We start from the raw sequence: 16,903 nt of genomic DNA, 5'->3' as shown, positions 1-16,903 counted from the left end.
GACATACTCCAAGATGCCCTATAAGATTCTTGAGGAATCACTTCTTCAACGGAGTTGACCACCAAGGCAAGGTTGGAACCTTTTGCCATCCCAAGAGCACGATTGCGAGAATCATGAGAGGTTTCCTCAAGCACCTTGAGAGCTTGCATCTCGTGCACGACTTGTTGAGAGGTGAGAGAGGAATAGCATTCCCTTGCCACAAGAGTCTTGACATCAATGGGTACAAATGGCATCATGCATTCAATGTACTTCTCCTTGATCCAAGAGTCATTGATGTGGGTGGCACCAATAAGCCGGAAGGCATCGGCAACGGTGAGAAGTCTTCCATACATGTCTTCATGATCTTCATCCGGTAGCCTTATGAACCCTTCGGCTTTATTCTTAAGAGCATTATACTTGTTCCTCCTTGTGCTCTCACTTCCAATGCAACTAGCGGTCAAACCATCCCAAGCTTCCTTGGCGGTGGTGTAGTTCCGGACACGATGCAATTCCTTTGTCCCCACACTAGTTTGAATCATGTGCAAGGCGGTGTTGTTGAGTTGACTATCAACCGCTTCTCTTCTAGTCAACTTGTCGGGGTTGTATGGCTTGAAGCCCTCCAAGATGATTCTCCATAATTCATTGGAGGCACTACAAACATGAGAGCGGAACTCAAATTGCCAAGTATCGAAATTATCAATAGAAAACTTAGGTGGGTCGCCCCGAATGTTCAAATGGGGATGGGGAACCGGTATATCGGGTGATTGGAAAGGTGGAGGTACTCGATTGTAGCTCTCACTCCCACTAGTTCCCTTAGGAGATGCAATGGGAGATTTGATAGTGTTTAAGTTATCACCTTCCACGGGTTTGGTAGATGAGGGTAAGTCCGAAGCCTCTCCCTCATCTAACGCACCCGTGTCTTTAACCTCTACACTAGGAGCCTTGGGAAGGGCCGGAGCCAAAAGCTCAGCAATCATCTTTTTCATGCTTTCCATTTGGGCTTCCATGGAGGACTTCAACGAATTGAAGTCTTCCACGGAGACCGTCTTGGCGGCCCCTTCCGAGGACTCCTCGTCCGGCATACTCTTAGGCGGTTAAGCCCGAAATAAGAGCCGAGGCTCTGATACCAATTGAAAGGATCGTATGCCGCACCTAGAGGGGGGGGGGGTGAATAGGTGCTAACCAATTTTTAGTTCTTTTTCAATTTAGGCTTGACACAAAAGGTAAATTCTCTAGATATGCAACTAAGTGAATTTACCTATATGACAAGGCAAACAACTAAGAAGATATAGCTAAGCAATAGAGATAGAATAGGACAGAGGTAACCGAGAGTGGAGCACGCGATGACACGGAGATGATTCCCGTAGTTCCCTTCCTTTGCAAGAAGGTACGTCTACGTTTGGAGGAGTGTGGTTGCTACGAAAGCCAAACCAACAGCCACGAAGGCTTCACTCAGATCTCCGGTGAGCAACGCCACGAAGGCCTAGCCCAATTCCACTAAGGGATTTCCTCGAGGCGGAAACCGGGCCTTTACAAGGTTCTTGGGGCACACATCCACAACCAAATTGGAGGCTCCCAAATCTGTTACAACACAACAATCAACAACAATACATCAACACAAATCAACTAGGGAACCAAATAGGAACACTAGCATGAGATCCCTCAAACAAGAGAGGGGGAAATGAAGAACGCTTCGGTGAGGATGTAGATCGGTGTCTTCTCCTTCGAATCCCCAAAGATCAAGAGCTTTGGTTGGGGGAGGAAGGAGATCTTGCAAATCTTGTGTTCTTGAGGTGGCTCTAATGGTGGTGAAGCTTGGCAGATTTTTCTTGCAATGATTGAGCAACTTGTCCCTTTGGAGAAGAAAGCTATTTATATGGGTGGAGCTTTCAGATCTGACCGTTGGGGACGAATTCCACTAACACCGGAAGTTCCGGCCAGGATGGCCGGAAGTTCCGGCTTCCACCGGAAGTACCGGCCATTCGGGCCGGAACTTCCGCCCTTGATAAAATTCCTGCAAGGCAAAAGAAGGGGCGGAACTTGGGCGGAACTTCCGGTGGCCGGAAGTTCCGGCCAAGTTCCGGAAACTTGCGAAAACCTTACTGGACTATACTGAGCCACAAACACGGAATTCCGGAACTTGCCCGGAAGTTGGGCGGAAGTTCCGCTGACCGGAACTTCCGGCCAACTCCACCGGAACTTCCGGTCCTGAAGAGAAAACCTGAGCACAGACGTCGCTGAGAAGCTTCTGCTGAAAATGTCAGGCCGGAACTTCCGCCAGATACAGAAAACCTGCAGAACTTCAGAACAGCAAAACCAATACACCGATCCAACATAATTTTTGATGGCTTGTACCTGTCTACATCAACACACATAAAAATATACATAGTGTTGACGTCAAACACACAAAACCCAAAAGGGCGGGAAATGTTCTTTCAATGGTGTGTCCTCCTCTCCGGGGTCTTGATGCGCCTTGTACCTAATGACACAAAGCACATCGGCATGAGGTAGCATTCCATCCAAAGGGGTACCGAGATCAAGGGTGGTGAGGAGTGAGTTCACCTCGTCATGTAGCGCTTTAACTCGAGCTCGCGTCATTGGTCCACTTGGGGGACTTGTTGGTCTTGGTGTGGAGGTGTCCGAAGGCCACCCCGCATCATCTCCCCCCCTTGGGAAAGAGTCGTCCTCAACTCGTGTGCCTCCTCATCTTCATGATATGGCGATAAGTCCGCAACGTTGAACGTGTTGCTCACCAAGTACTTGGAGGTCGGGATGTCGATGACGTATGCGTTGTTGTTGATGCGTTTGAGGACCTTGAAGGGGCCATCTCCTCTTGGCTTGAGCTTTGAGTTGCGTTCATGAGGGAACCTTTCCTTCCGGAGGTGGATCCAAACGAGGTCGCCTTCTTCAAATATGCGTTCCTTCTTCTTGGCGTTGAGGCGGTTAGCTTGACGAAACACATGTTCTTGAATGGTTTCTCTTGTTTCTTCATGTAGTTTCTTCATGGCGGCAGTGCGCTTGTCGAAGTCCATGTTCGTCCTCTCATGAAGGGGAAGTGGTAGTATGTCGAGTGCCGTGGGAGGGTCGAAGCCGTAGACTACCATGAAGGGACTCCTTGATGTTGTCGAGTGCTTGGCGCGGTTGTAGGCGAATTCCGCGTGTGGAAGGCACTCCTCCCATGACTTCAAGTTTTTCTTCACTAGGATGCGTAGGAGAGTGGAGAGGCTTCGATTGACCACTTCCGTTTGTCCGTCCGTTTGCGGGTGCGAGGATGATGAGAACAAGAGCTTCACTCCAAACTTTGCCATGAGCGACTTCCATAGATAGCTCATGAACTTGACGTCTCGATCCGACACAATGCTTGCCGGTATGCCGTGTAGGCGAACAATTTCCCTGAAAAACAATGAAGCAATGTGTGAAGCATCATCGCTCTTATGGCAAGGTATGAAATGAGCCATCTTAGAGAATCTATCCACTACCACAAATATGGAATCATGACCATGCTTAGTGCGAGGCAATCCTAGGATGAAATCCATGCTAATATCCGACCAAGGAGCATGAGGAATAGGCAATGGTGTATAAAGGCCATAAGGGTTGGAGGTAGACATAGCTTGTAAGCAAGTTGTGCACCGGCGGCAAAGGCGTTCCACGTCGCGGTACATTCTTGGCCAATAGTAGTGGGTTGAGAGCATGGCATATGTCTTCTCTCGTCCAAAGTGTCCCATAAGACCACCTCCATGTGACTCTTGCAAAAGTAACATTTGAAGAGAAGACTCGGGAATGCAAATCTTGTTAGCTTTAAACAAGTAGCCATCATGCAAATAGAAATCATCCACTCCTCTTTCAACGGAACACTTCTCAAAAATCGGTGCAAAGAAAGAATCGGAAGGATAGAGTTTTTTGATCTCTTCAAGTCCCAAAACATGAAAATCCAAGCGAGTAAGCAAAAGGGTGTTTTTGCGGGAAAGAGCATCCGCCACTACATTGTCCTTGCCCTTCTTGTATTTGATTACATATGGGAAGGACTCAACGAACTCGACCCATTTTGCGTGTCGTTTGTTCAAGTTGTGTTGGCTTTTCAAATATTTCAAGGACTCATGGTCGGAATGAATGATAAACTCTTTTGGCCAAAGATAGTGTTGCCAAACTTCAAGAACACGAACCAAAGCATAGAGCTCCTTGTCATAAATAGGATAGTTGAGGCGTGCGCCATCCAACTTCTTACTATAATATACCACGGGTTTGCCCTCTTGCATAAGAACGCCACCAATACCAAGTCCACTCGCATCACACTCAATCTCAAAAGTTTTTGCAAAATTTGGAAGGACAAGAAGGGGAGCTTCGGTAAGGCGTTTCTTCAACTCATCAAAAGAATTTTGTTGGGCCTTGCCCCAAACAAACGGAACATTCTTTTTGGTAAGCTCATTCAAAGGGCAAGCAATGGTGCTAAAATCTTTCACAAAGCGACGGTAGAAACCGGCAAGTCCATGAAAACTTCGGACTTGACCAACATTTGTAGGAGTAGGCCAATTGTGGATGGCCTCCACCTTGGAAGAATCAACTTCAATCCCATTAGCGGAAACCACAAATCCAAGGAAAACCAACTTGTTTTGAGCAAAGGTGTACTTGGGGAGGTTAGCATAAAGCTTCTCATGACGCAAGATGCATAAGACCTCTCTCACATGTTGCACATGGTCCTCGAGATTTTTTCTATAAATGAGAATATCATCAAAATAGACAACCACACTCTTGCCAATGAGAGGACGCAAGATGTGATTCATAAGACGCATAAAAGTGGATGGAGCATTGGAAAGACCAAAAGGCATAACGAGCCATTCATAGAGACCAAGCTTGGTCCTGAATGCCGTTTTCCATTCATCACCAATGGCCATGCGGATTTGGTGGTAGCCACTACGCAAATCGACTTTGGAGAAAATCGTGGCACCACTTAACTCATCAAGCATGTCATCTAAACGCGGAATGGGATGGCGGTAACGAACGGTAATGGCATTGATGGGGCGACAATCCATACACATTCGTTGCGTCTCATCCGGTTTAGGCACAAGAATCACGGGAACCGCACAAGGACTAAGGCTTTCGCGAACGTACCCTTTGGCGAGGAGATCTTGTATTTGGCATTGGATCTCCTTTGTGTCTTCGGGGTTGGTGCGGTAGGCGGCACGGTTTGGAAGCGGAGCGCCGGGAATGAGGTCGATGCAGTGTTCTATGCCTCGAAGTGGTGGAATTCCATGAGGGAGTTCGTCGGGGAAGACGTCTTGAAACTCCTTCAAAAGAGACAACAAAGACGAAGGAAGGTTGGTTAAGTCGTTAGTCGCCGATGATGGTCCCTTGCAAATGAGCACATAGTGCAATATGGTGGATGGGTTCTCTTGGACCTCTCTCCACTCACTCTTGGTGGTTAGGAGGACACTCTTTGTCTCGCTCATATATGGCTTGTGGCGCTCACTATCTTTTTGGTGGGTCGCTCCCTCTCCTCTCATCTCACTATGGTGGGTGCGGAGTTGTGCCCTCGCTAAAGCCTTCGCATTATCCGCGATGATTTGGCTAGGAGTCATCGGGCGTAACTCGAACTTCTTGTCCTTGACCTTGAAGGTGTATGCATTGGAGTGTCCATCATGTATAGCCTTCTTGTCAAATTGCCAAGGGCGGCCAAGCAACATGTGGCACACCGTCATGGGCACCACGTCACACTCAATAGTGTCCTCATAAGGTCCAATCTTGAAGTTGATGGTGACGGTATGTTGTATCTTGACGTTGCCCTTGTCACTCAACCATTGGATATGGTAAGGGTGAGGATGCTTGCGGAGGGTGAGGTTGAGCTTCTCACATAATTCGGTGCTTGCAAGGTTATGGCAACTTTCACCATCGATGATGACCTTGATCGACTTGCCACCAATACCGGCACGGGTTTGGAAGATGTTGCACCGTTGGTCTTCCATAGCTTGAGGTTGAGTTGTTAGCACCCTTGTGACCATAAGTGAGAGACTTGGGTCATGCTCACATAAGAGAGGGTCTTCTCCACTATCTTCCTCGTAAGCTTCTTCATTGGCAACGGCGGCTTGCACAAGGGCTTCATATTCATCTTCACTTAGCGTCTCAATGTCACCGTTCTCCATGGTGATCATGACCTTGGTATTCTTGCACTCAAACGATTTGTGGCCTTGGGTGCCACACTTGAAACAAGTGACATTAGAGGGTCCCGTAGAGGCCTTAGAGGAGGCGGTAGAGGACACCGTTTGTTTCATGCGACTTTGGATAGTCGGTTGCTTGGATGGTGTAGATGACACGGTGGGCTTGACACTTGTTGTAGGAGTTGATGTAGCTAGCTTGGAGGCGAAGTATTGCTTGGACTTGGAGTACTTGATGTCCTCATTCACTTGGCGCTCGGCCTTGGATGCTTGGTGGACCAACTCAACCAAATTGGAGTATGGTTGGAACTCCACAATCCTCTTGATGGGGTAGTTGAGGCCATTGAAGAAACGAGCAATGGTTTGGTTCTCGGATTCTTGGATATTGGCTCGCATCATAGTTAACTCCATCTCCTTGAAGAACTCCTCAACGGTCTTGGTGCCTTGCTTCAACTTTTGGAGCTTGTTGAAGAGGTCGGTCATGTAGTGTGTTAGGACAAAGCGAGCTTGCATCTCTTCCCAAGTGTCAATTGGAGGTTCACCCTTTTCTTCCCTTAGAGTGAGGACTTGCTCCCACCAAGTGTTGGCGTAATCCTCAAACTCAAGAGATGCCATAGCCACCTTCTTGGCACCGGAGTAGTTGTGGATGCGGAATATCTTGTCAACCTTGAGTGCCCATGAGAGGTAGGCCTCACCATCCTCTTCACCCTTGAACTTCGGCATGGTGAACTTGAGCCTTCCAAACATGTTCTCTTCATCCTCCAACTTTCTTCGGCGAGGACGGATGCCTTCATCTCTTGCGGCTTGAGGTGGGATATGAGGTCTTCCACGGCCAACCATAGCATTGGGTTGGCGTTGAAGTTGGACACTAGCTTCACTTGGTTCACGGTGATGATGTTGTTGAAGATCTTGTCGAGGTTGTTGACGATGCTCATTGTTTGTCCTCTCATCTTGATCATGTGGTGGGTCTCCTCTTCCACGTTGGTCATGGCGAGGGTGACGTCGGAGATCTCGCCGAGGTTGATCTTGAGGACCTTGGTCTTGGGGTTGGTCGTCACGCCCATGGTGGGCATGGCGATCCACTTGGTGACGATCTTGTTGGAGGACTTGATCTTGTGGAGGACGTTCGTGTGGACGAGCATGGCGATGGATTTCTCCTCGCCTAGAGTTGGAGCGAGAGTCTTCATGATGAACATGTGGGCGATGAGGTCGATGATGGTCTTCATGCCTTGAGGAGGAGCTTGAGGACGAATGGCCACCATGAGAGTTGTAATCTTGTGACGAGCTTGAGGACGATGAAGTAGAGCGGTGTCGGCGATGGCGACCCAAGTTGGTGATGGCGCGCTCGAGGCTATCCATGTGCCGCTCCATGTTCGCATCATTGGCCGCCATTTGGCCATTCAAGTTGTCCGTAGCTTCACGAAGGAGAGCCAAGTCTTGGTTCACGGCGGAGAAGTTGTGTGCCACTTCGTCGTATTGCTCATCGATGCGTGTCTCGAAGAGTGTGAGTTGCTCCTTGAACTCTTGGCGTTGCGTCCATAGGTTGTGTTGAGTAGCCAACCTCTCGGTGTTGCGGAGGACTTCTCCATCCCTTGGGTCATCTCCGTTCCTATCCATGATGGAAAGACAAGAACTATGTTGTGTATGTTAGTGGAAGGAGACTACCTCGCACTCTTACCATGGTACGATAGTATTGAGGCAATCAACCAAGCCAAAAGTAAGATCAAGTGTATCGGGGACACACGCAAAATCACACGCAAAGCTAGCAAATATGGTGTTAGGTGGGTATGGTGGAAAGCCAAAAGACAAAATCCAAGATCAAGTATGTTGTTAAAAGTGGGTGAGGTCCAAAAATCCAAATGTCAATGTGAAGATCACTATGAACACGGAAAAGTTGTGGAACGCACACACGGGATAAGCGGGGTTAGTGCAACCAAAAGTGAGCGGAAAAGTGTATGTAAAGGTGCTCGGTGTCACACTAACACAAGGAGAGCCAAAGCTTTGGTTGCAAATGAAGAGACAACAAGATTCACACGCGGCCTCTCTTCTCTTCTCTCTTTTGCTTAAAAGCTTATGACTCTTTTGTATACGGTGGCACTTGCACTCTTTTGTATCTATGGTGGCACTTTCACTCTTTTGTATGTATGGATGTATGGTGCTACTTGCACTCTTTTTGTGTTTTTGGGGCTTTTTCACACACTATGTTAGTGTTAGCCTTGCTTTTGCTATCTTGCCACACGAGTGTTTGCTTGGAAGCTTTACTCCACACTACACACACACCTCACAATCGGGGCCACGTGCAATGTCTCGCAACACTAAACAAGCAATGCTCGATAGGATAGATCGCAAAAGGAAGAGGGTTACAAGGGAAAACTGCAAGTTATACCTGCGATGATGGTGGTGGTGGTGGTGGTAGCCGAAATCGAACTCGGAGGAGGGCGCGGAGCTGCGCCCGGTCTGGGGGTCGGTTGGACCGGTTTCTGGACTGGCTGGTCCGGTTGGCGCCCGGTCGGCCGGGTGCTGGGCCGGCTGGTCCGGTCTGGGGGCCGGTCAACCGGGTTTCTCAACCGGATTTCGTGGTTCTCTCACTTGTTCTTCCCCAAACCAAAACCAAACGATCAAATCGACGAGAAATGATGGAATTGGAGGCTAAAAGTTGGGGAAATAGTAGATCAAGCACAACAACACCGAATCCACGGACCAAAACCACTCAAAACTCAACCAAATCACAGATCGGTCCAAAGGCAAATTGGGGCTATTTTTCGGGATTTTGTGGAAATTTTTCTAGAAATGAAATCGGGTGGGTGGAGGGTCAAAATCGCGGTAACCAAAAGCTGCTGATACCATATGATGAGATCTGAGATCTAGGGATTGGCCCGATCTCGCAATTTGACCCCAAAATCCAAGGGAAGAGGTGGGAGAACGTGAGGAACACGAAGAACACGAAGAACGCCGGTACTCACGCACGCACACCAACCCGATACACCCGATACTTACCCCCGTGGCTCGATGGACCACGCCAATAGAATCACCCGGAAGAGGCACGCGGCAGAATTCCCGGTGAGAGATTGGTGTTGGAGAAGAAGAGATTGGTGAGGGAGAGAGAGTAACTTGTACTAGAATCTCACTCAACAATATCCAAATCAACAACAAGGATGCCTTGATTACAAAGGGATGCTAACCCTAGGGAGACAAAGCTCAAAGTAGTGTTTAAGCTCAATTCAAGTCTATGGGGTAAAGGAGGGGTCCAGGCTGCTTATATAGGCCTACATGGCCAGCAAGGCGAAAAGGTACACAAGTGGATAACTTAGGGAGTTTGGTGAGTTATTCCCGTCGGATCCGGTCCTGCGGCCGGTCAGACCTGGCCTGTGACCGGGTGGTCCGGTCGTGGGGCCGGTCGACCGGGCGCCAACCGGAAATCTCGCAAGTCTCCGTCCGGTTGGCCCCCGGTACGACGCTGGTCAGGACCGGGGGAAATCCGGTTGGGCGCCCGGTTGACTGGGCCTGGGACCGGATGGTCTGGTCGTGGGGCCGGTTCGACCGGGTCCTGGGCCGGCCAGATTCCTCTTCTTCCTTTGTGCGCTTCGAGTGACGTCGGGTCCAGCTTAGTGTTCATCTCCAAGTCCCGCTGCTCCTCTCCTTCCCTTGACCATGGTGTGTCCTCCTCTCCGGGGTCTTGATGCGCCTTGTACCTAATGACACAAAGCACATCGGCATGAGGTAGCATTCCATCCAAAGGGGTACCGAGATCAAGGATGGTGAGGAGCGAGTTCACCTCGTCATTTAGCGCTTTAACTCGAGCTCGCGTCATTGGTCCACTTGGGGAACTTGTTGGTCTTGGTGTGGAGGTGTCCGAAGGCCACCCCGCATCAACAGGGCATATAAAATCTTAGTATAAGTACTTAGTATTCTAGCCTACACAAAAGAATGTTCAAAATGAGAATTTTGAGTACAACCTACACACTAGAAATGAGAATTTGAGTATAGCCTACACACTGATGTTTCTCGAATGCCCTCAAATCTATCATTTGATCATATAATCTCACATTAAGATTTTGTTGATCATGCGCAAGATCTTTGTTGATTTGTAACAACACAAGGAGCCAAGGAGTTCGCTAAAAAATTTAGTAATGAGAAAAAAGAGCATCAACATAGTAGAAATTCTCCCAAAACATAAGAAGATACAAGGAAGTTGGCAGCAGTACACTTGAAATGTTCGTCTTACAACGGGAAAAAAGGTGTTGGATTCCGTTGCTAACTTGAAGAAAAGCTGCCCAAAAAATAGGATTGACGGTACAATGATTGTTGGGAAACGCAACAAATTGGCCGGAGCAGCCACCACGCCTGCTCCGAGCAAATGACATGATAATGTTTTCCATCCAAAAACAGCCGGGTGAATGGATGGAAAACAAAAACACTGATGTAGCCCCGGTCACCGACGTCGCTACACCATGGCCAAAGAGTCCCCCAAGTGGACCTTCAAACCTAACCCACGCTACACGCGACAAGGTGAACTCCTTCCTCTCGATACTCGACCTCGTCAATACCTTGGATGGAATGCTACCTCATGTCGGTATGTTATATGTCATTAGGTACGAGAGTCATCGAGGACCGGAGAGGAGGAACATCCATGGTGCAAGGAAGCAAGGGGAGGGAAGAGGAGCCATTCATCATGGTGCAAGGAAGAAGGAAGAAGAAGAAGAAGGAAGGAAGAAGGAAGGAAGAGGAAGAAGAGGCGAGAGGAGGAAGGCCAGCCGGTCCCAGGGCCGGTCAACCGGGCCACAGGCCGGCCCACCCGGCCCCAGGGCCGGTCTGACCGGGCCCCTGACCGGCCTGGCCGGTTTCGACCGGAATCTCCGCTTGTGCCATCCGGACGCAGTCCCGGGGCTTCGGAAGCCTCGCCCGGTCACCGGCCGGCCCAGAATCCGGTTTGGACCGGATGGCCCGGTCCCAGACCCGGTCGGACCGGCCCCTGGGCCGGATTTCACGGGTTTGCCCCACCAACTTGTACCCGTTCGACCCGAGCTGCCTTGTATGCCTATATAAGCACCCCGGTCGCCCCCTTACCTCTTGAGACAAGATTTGGCTTAGATTAGGGTTTGAGCTATGTCTCCCTAGGGTATCATCCCTCTGTAATCAAGGCACCTTGGTTGTTGACTTTGATCTTGTTGAGTGAGATTCTAGTACAAGTTACTCTCTCTCCCTCACCAAGCTCTTCCTCTCCAACCCCAATCTCTCTCCGGGAATTCTGCCACGTGCCTCTTCCTCGGAGATTCTATTGGCGTGGTCCATCGAGCCACGGAGGTAAGCATCGGGTGTATCGGGTTGGTGTGCGTGCGTGAGTCTCGGAGCTCCTCGTATTCGTCGTGTTCTTCGTGTTCCTCGCGTTCTCCCATCTCTCCCCTCGGTTTCGAAGTCAATCCGTGAGATCGGGCCACACACGGGGTCTTAGACCTCATCATATGGTATCAGCAGCTCTTGGTTACCGCGGATTTGACCTCCCACCCACCCGATTTCGTTCCTAGAAATTTTTCCAAAAATCCCCAAAAAAAATAGCCCTAATTTGCCTTTGGACCGATCTGTGATTTGGTTGCGTTTTGAGTGGTTTTGGTCCATGGATTTGGTGTTGGAGTGCTTGATCTACTATCTCCCCAACTTTTAGCCCCCAATTCCATCGTTTCCCCTCCGTTTTGGTCAATTTGGTCGATTTTCGTGAAGAACAGGAGAGAGAAACTGCGTCCCGGTTGAGAAATCCGGTCAACCGGGCTGCAGACCGGCCGGGCCAGCCCAGAACCCGGTCGACCGGCCGTGTGACCGGCCAGGCCGGCCCCAGGTCCGGCCCAACCGGCCCCTGGACCGGGCGCCACCCCTCCACCGCCACCGCCGACCACCGCCACTCCTCTCCTCCGCCGGCAATCACCGCCATCATCCCCAACCACCGGCAAACACCACCGCGGCCCCAACAAACACCACTGCATCCGCAAGAGCATCGACACCACCACCACCGGCTTACCACCGCCACCACCGCCAAGATACTTTGACCGTTTTCTTCCGCTAACTTGTGTTTGCTTGTTCCGGTTTGAGTGCCTTGTTTGTGAAACTAACCCGCAGCTCCGAAGCAAGCGACGACATCCGAGGCACCCCGAACTTGCAACCGTACTCTTGACACCACCACCATCATCGCAAGTTGTGTGTTCATCACCGCCTAACATCTTAGGTATAACTTGCATTCCCCTTGTAACCCCTCTTCTTTTGCGATCTATCCTATCGAGCATTGCTTATCAAGTGTTGCGAGACATTGCACGTGGCCCCGATTGTGAGGTGTGTGTGTAGTGTGGAGTCAAGCTTCTAAGCAAAACTCGTGTGGCAAAATAGCAAAAGTGCGCTAACGCTAACATAGAGCGTGAAAAAGAAAGAAAAGCACAAAAAAGAGTGCAAGTGCCATCATACATACAAAAGTGTACAAAGTGCCACCATAGATACAAAAGAGTGCAAGTGCCACCATATACAAAAGAGAAAAAGCTTTTAAGCAAAAGAGAGAAAAGAGAAGAGAGGCCGCGTGTAAATCTTGTTGTCTCTCCGTTGCAACCAAAGCTTTGATCTCTTCTTGTGTTAGTGTGACACCGAGCACCCTTGCTTAAGGGCTTCATACACTTTTCCGCTCATTCCTTGGTCGCACTAACCCCGTTCATCTCGTGTGTGCGTTCCACATCTTTTCCGTGTTTATAGTGATCATCGCTTTGACATTTGAATTTTTGGATTTCACCCACTCTTAACAACATACTCGATCTTGGATTTGTCTTTTGGTTTTCCACAACACTCGCCTAACACCATATTTGCTAGCTTTTGCGTGTGGTCTTGCGTGTGTCCCGATACACTTGATCTTGCTTTCGGCTTGGTGGATTGCCTCAATACTATCTTACCTTGGTAAGAGTGCGAGGTAGTCTCCTTCCACTAACATACACCATATAGATCTTGTCATGCTAACATGTATAGCGACGAAGAAGATACGGAGGAGTACACGGAGCACTTCGAGGAGGATACCTCTTCAAGCACCGCGGATGTGGAGGAACATGTGGAGCTCGACACCGACTATGGCTCCGCGAGCATCACCGACATGACCGACATCGAGGAGCTCTACATCGACAATGGCTCCTCAAGCATGGACGACATGGTGGAGCACCACCTTGAGGACGACATCGAGGAGCTCTACATCGACAATGGCTCCTCAAGCATGGATGACATGGTGGAGCACCACCTTGAGGACGACGTCAACGAGCTCTACATCGACAATGGCTCACCACTCATGGACGACATGGTGGAGCAAAGCCACGTCTACGACATCGACACCGTGACGGAGCCTCACCTCGACTCCACCATGAGCAACGTCGGTGCTCCTACATACCCCTACTTGGCAAATGGAGCTACATATGAAGATGGAGGACCTCCACGAGGGCACCATCATATGGATCGTCAAGAGCGTTCCCATCATGAGCGTCATCGACACACTTCTTCGAGCTCCACAAGGCGCCACCATGAGAGTGCTTATGCACAAGATCGTCGACTTCAAGTACACCATATGGAGCATCAAGAGCGTCCCCATCATGAGCGTCATCGACACTCTTCTCCAAGCTCCACAAGGCGCCGCAAGCAACATGCCAAGTCGTATGAGCCATCATCTAGGCATGGCAAGGACCGTCATCGACATACGTCACCACATGAGCTTCGCCGCCACAAGCCACTTCATGATCGCCATCGACCAACATCTTCCACGAGTCTTCGACGACACCACTCAAGCCATGGTGATGATGCACGAAGACGAGAGCCTCGACATGAAGGCGACAAAAACCATGATAGAGTGCCCACCACTCCAAGGATGACAAGTGCACATCGCGCATACCTTCCTCATAAGGCGACTTCCACCTCTTGTGCCACCACCACAATGGCCTCTACCTCGTCACGTGCCTATGGACTCCGATGCTACAAGTGCAAGCAACAAGGCCACCCTCCACGGGAATGTCCCAATCTCCTATGTGAGGTGTGCAAGGCCAAGGGTCACGTGGCATGGCAATGCACAACGCCAAGTGCCAAGACGCTCTACTTCAACAAGCTACAAGCACAAGTCCCCAAGATGCCTATTGCGCCCACACTTCAAGATGAAGAACTCCAAGGCCATCGCAAGGGTGATGTGGATCCGAGCCTAGCTCTCCTCGTCACTATGGCGCCACCGCTTGAGGATGACTTGGGAGGCGATGGAGTTGAGCATGGTGACCATGGGATTCTCCCTTCACCTATGGAGGCGCATGGAGTTGAGATGGTTGAGCATGGGAATTTCCCTTCAACCAAGGAGGCGCATGGAGATGAGAAAGTCGAGCCTACTCCCCTATGCTTCATTGATGAGTTGGTACCAATCCCATGTGAGAATGAGAGCCACTTAGCCCACTTGAGTGAGAGTGATAGTGAGTTGAGTGACTTCCACCCCATATGTGAGTTTGAGTGCTTCCGTTTGGAGGACATGAGTGATACACAAAGTGAGTTGAGAGAGGGAGATGATAGGCCCATGGAGGACATCGCTTTGGCTAACACATTAACCTCTCCCCCTTTGGTGTCTTCTTATGTTGCACTAGGTTCCACGGAGGACGAGTTCCCGCTCATGGAGATGATGTACATGGTGCATGAAGATGATGATATCTCACCATGCTTGCTCCAAGATGGACATGTCGACCACATGGATCCTCCTACTTCCACAACACCTACCTCAAATGAGTCGGCCTACAAAGGTAACAACATAGGTGTTGATGATTCCATGATCCCACTAGTGGACATGATGAATTTTGAGTGCATGCATGATCTCGATGATCCATTTGCTACTTCACATGCTACTTTCACTTTCCCATGTGATGCTTTGCTTGATAACATTGTTGATCATGTGGACTTGATTGCTTGTGATACAATGACCATGCCATGCTATGAGAGCTTCACTTTTTCCCCGCTTGCTTGCCATAATGATCATGTTTGTGTTGCGACACCCTTGATGAACACTTGCTCTTTACATAGGGTTGTCGACAACAATGATAACATGTTGAACTTGCTTTGCCCAAAATGTTTGCACCATTCCATGATCCTTGCATCCAAGATTGTGAACAATTGCTCTTTCTTATGCTTGATATGCAAGAATGCTTATTTCATTGTCCATGAGATGGCCCCCATAGCCTTCTCTATTTTTGATGATCATGAGTTACCACATGCCATGAATGCACCTTCTTGCCATATGCACCATCGCCATGCATTTCATACTATCTTGATTGACACTAATGGTGATGTGCACAAGACATGGAACATCATGATGGATGATGTGTTTCTCTACCATGCACACACGCTTTTTGTTCTCTCTATTGTGTGTATAGGTACCCGAATGACAACTTCCACCGCTACGGAGCATGAGCTCACGAAACGCGCAATTGAGAGCTACCCCAACACGGACGAGATACATGATCCAACCCATGGGATTCACGCCAAAGGGTATGTTCCCAAACGCCATCGCCCTCGTGTGTTTCCGGCTTGTCTTGTCGAGCTTCCGGTTTGGACCAATGCCTCGTCTCCTATTTTGCCTCTTATGCAACATATCTTGACACATCTTGTTGGCACAATGGTTGTCGTATGTCTTGATGTTATCATCATACACTCCAAGAATCTCAAGGACCATGTCATACATGTGAGAGACACCTTATACATCTTGTGCCACATGCCACTCACAAAGTTGCTATTCTTTGGATTTCTTATTTCACCTTTGGCAATTGACATGGATTCTTCGACACTTGCGGATACCCATACTTGGCTCACGCCAACCATACTTTCCCAAGCCAAAAGTTTCCATCTCTTTGCCATTGCACATAACAATTTTGCCCAAAATTTTGCCACCGATACTTGCCTTTTGATTGTTCCATTTGTGTGGGACAATGCTACACGTCACATTTTTGACACCTTACAACTCTTACATGCACAAATTTTTGCCCTTCCAAATTTTGGATACATCGACACACTTTTGTTTCCCATTTTTGCCAAATGCCTCTTGGAGAAACGACTTGATGCTTCGTATTTGATTGAGAGCCTCTTGTTCGCCGATCACAAAATTGGCATCCACAAGCTTTCCATTTGCAAGTTGTTTTTCCCCAAGCTCTTCTTCGACCGCGACTTTATCCATCTCCCACAACATGGGACAACCGTCATGGACTACACCGTCGGTGAGGAGGAACAAGAGTCGAGGGCGACTCTTTCCCAAGGGGGGGAGATGATGTAGCCCCGGTCACCGACGTCGCTACACCATGGCCAAAGAGTCCCCCAAGTGGACCTTCAACCCTAACCCACGCTACACGCGACAAGGTGAACTCCTTCCTCTCGATACTCGACCTCGTCAATACCTTGGATGGAATGCTACCTCATGTCGGTATGTTATATGTCATTAGGTACGAGAGTCATCGAGGACCGGAGAGGAGGAACATCCATGGTGCAAGGAAGCAAGGGGAGGGAAGAGGAGCCATTCATCATGGTGCAAGGAAGAAGGAAGAAGAAGAAGAAGGAAGGAAGAGGAAGAAGAGGCGAGAGGAGGAAGGCCGGCCGGTCCCAGGGCCGGTCAACCGGGCCACAGGCCGGCCCACCCGGCCCCAGGGCCGGTCTGACCGGGCCCCTGACCGGCCTGGCCGGTTTCGACCGGAATCTCCGCTTGTGCCATCCGGACGCAGTCCCGGGGCTTCGGAAGCCTCGCCCGGTCACCG

The sequence above is a fragment of the Lolium perenne genome, chromosome 6 (genome assembly GCF_019359855.2).
Source record: "Lolium perenne isolate Kyuss_39 chromosome 6, Kyuss_2.0, whole genome shotgun sequence".
NCBI lineage: Eukaryota > Viridiplantae > Streptophyta > Magnoliopsida > Poales > Poaceae > Lolium > Lolium perenne.
Note: the sequence above shows the minus strand (reverse complement) of the source record.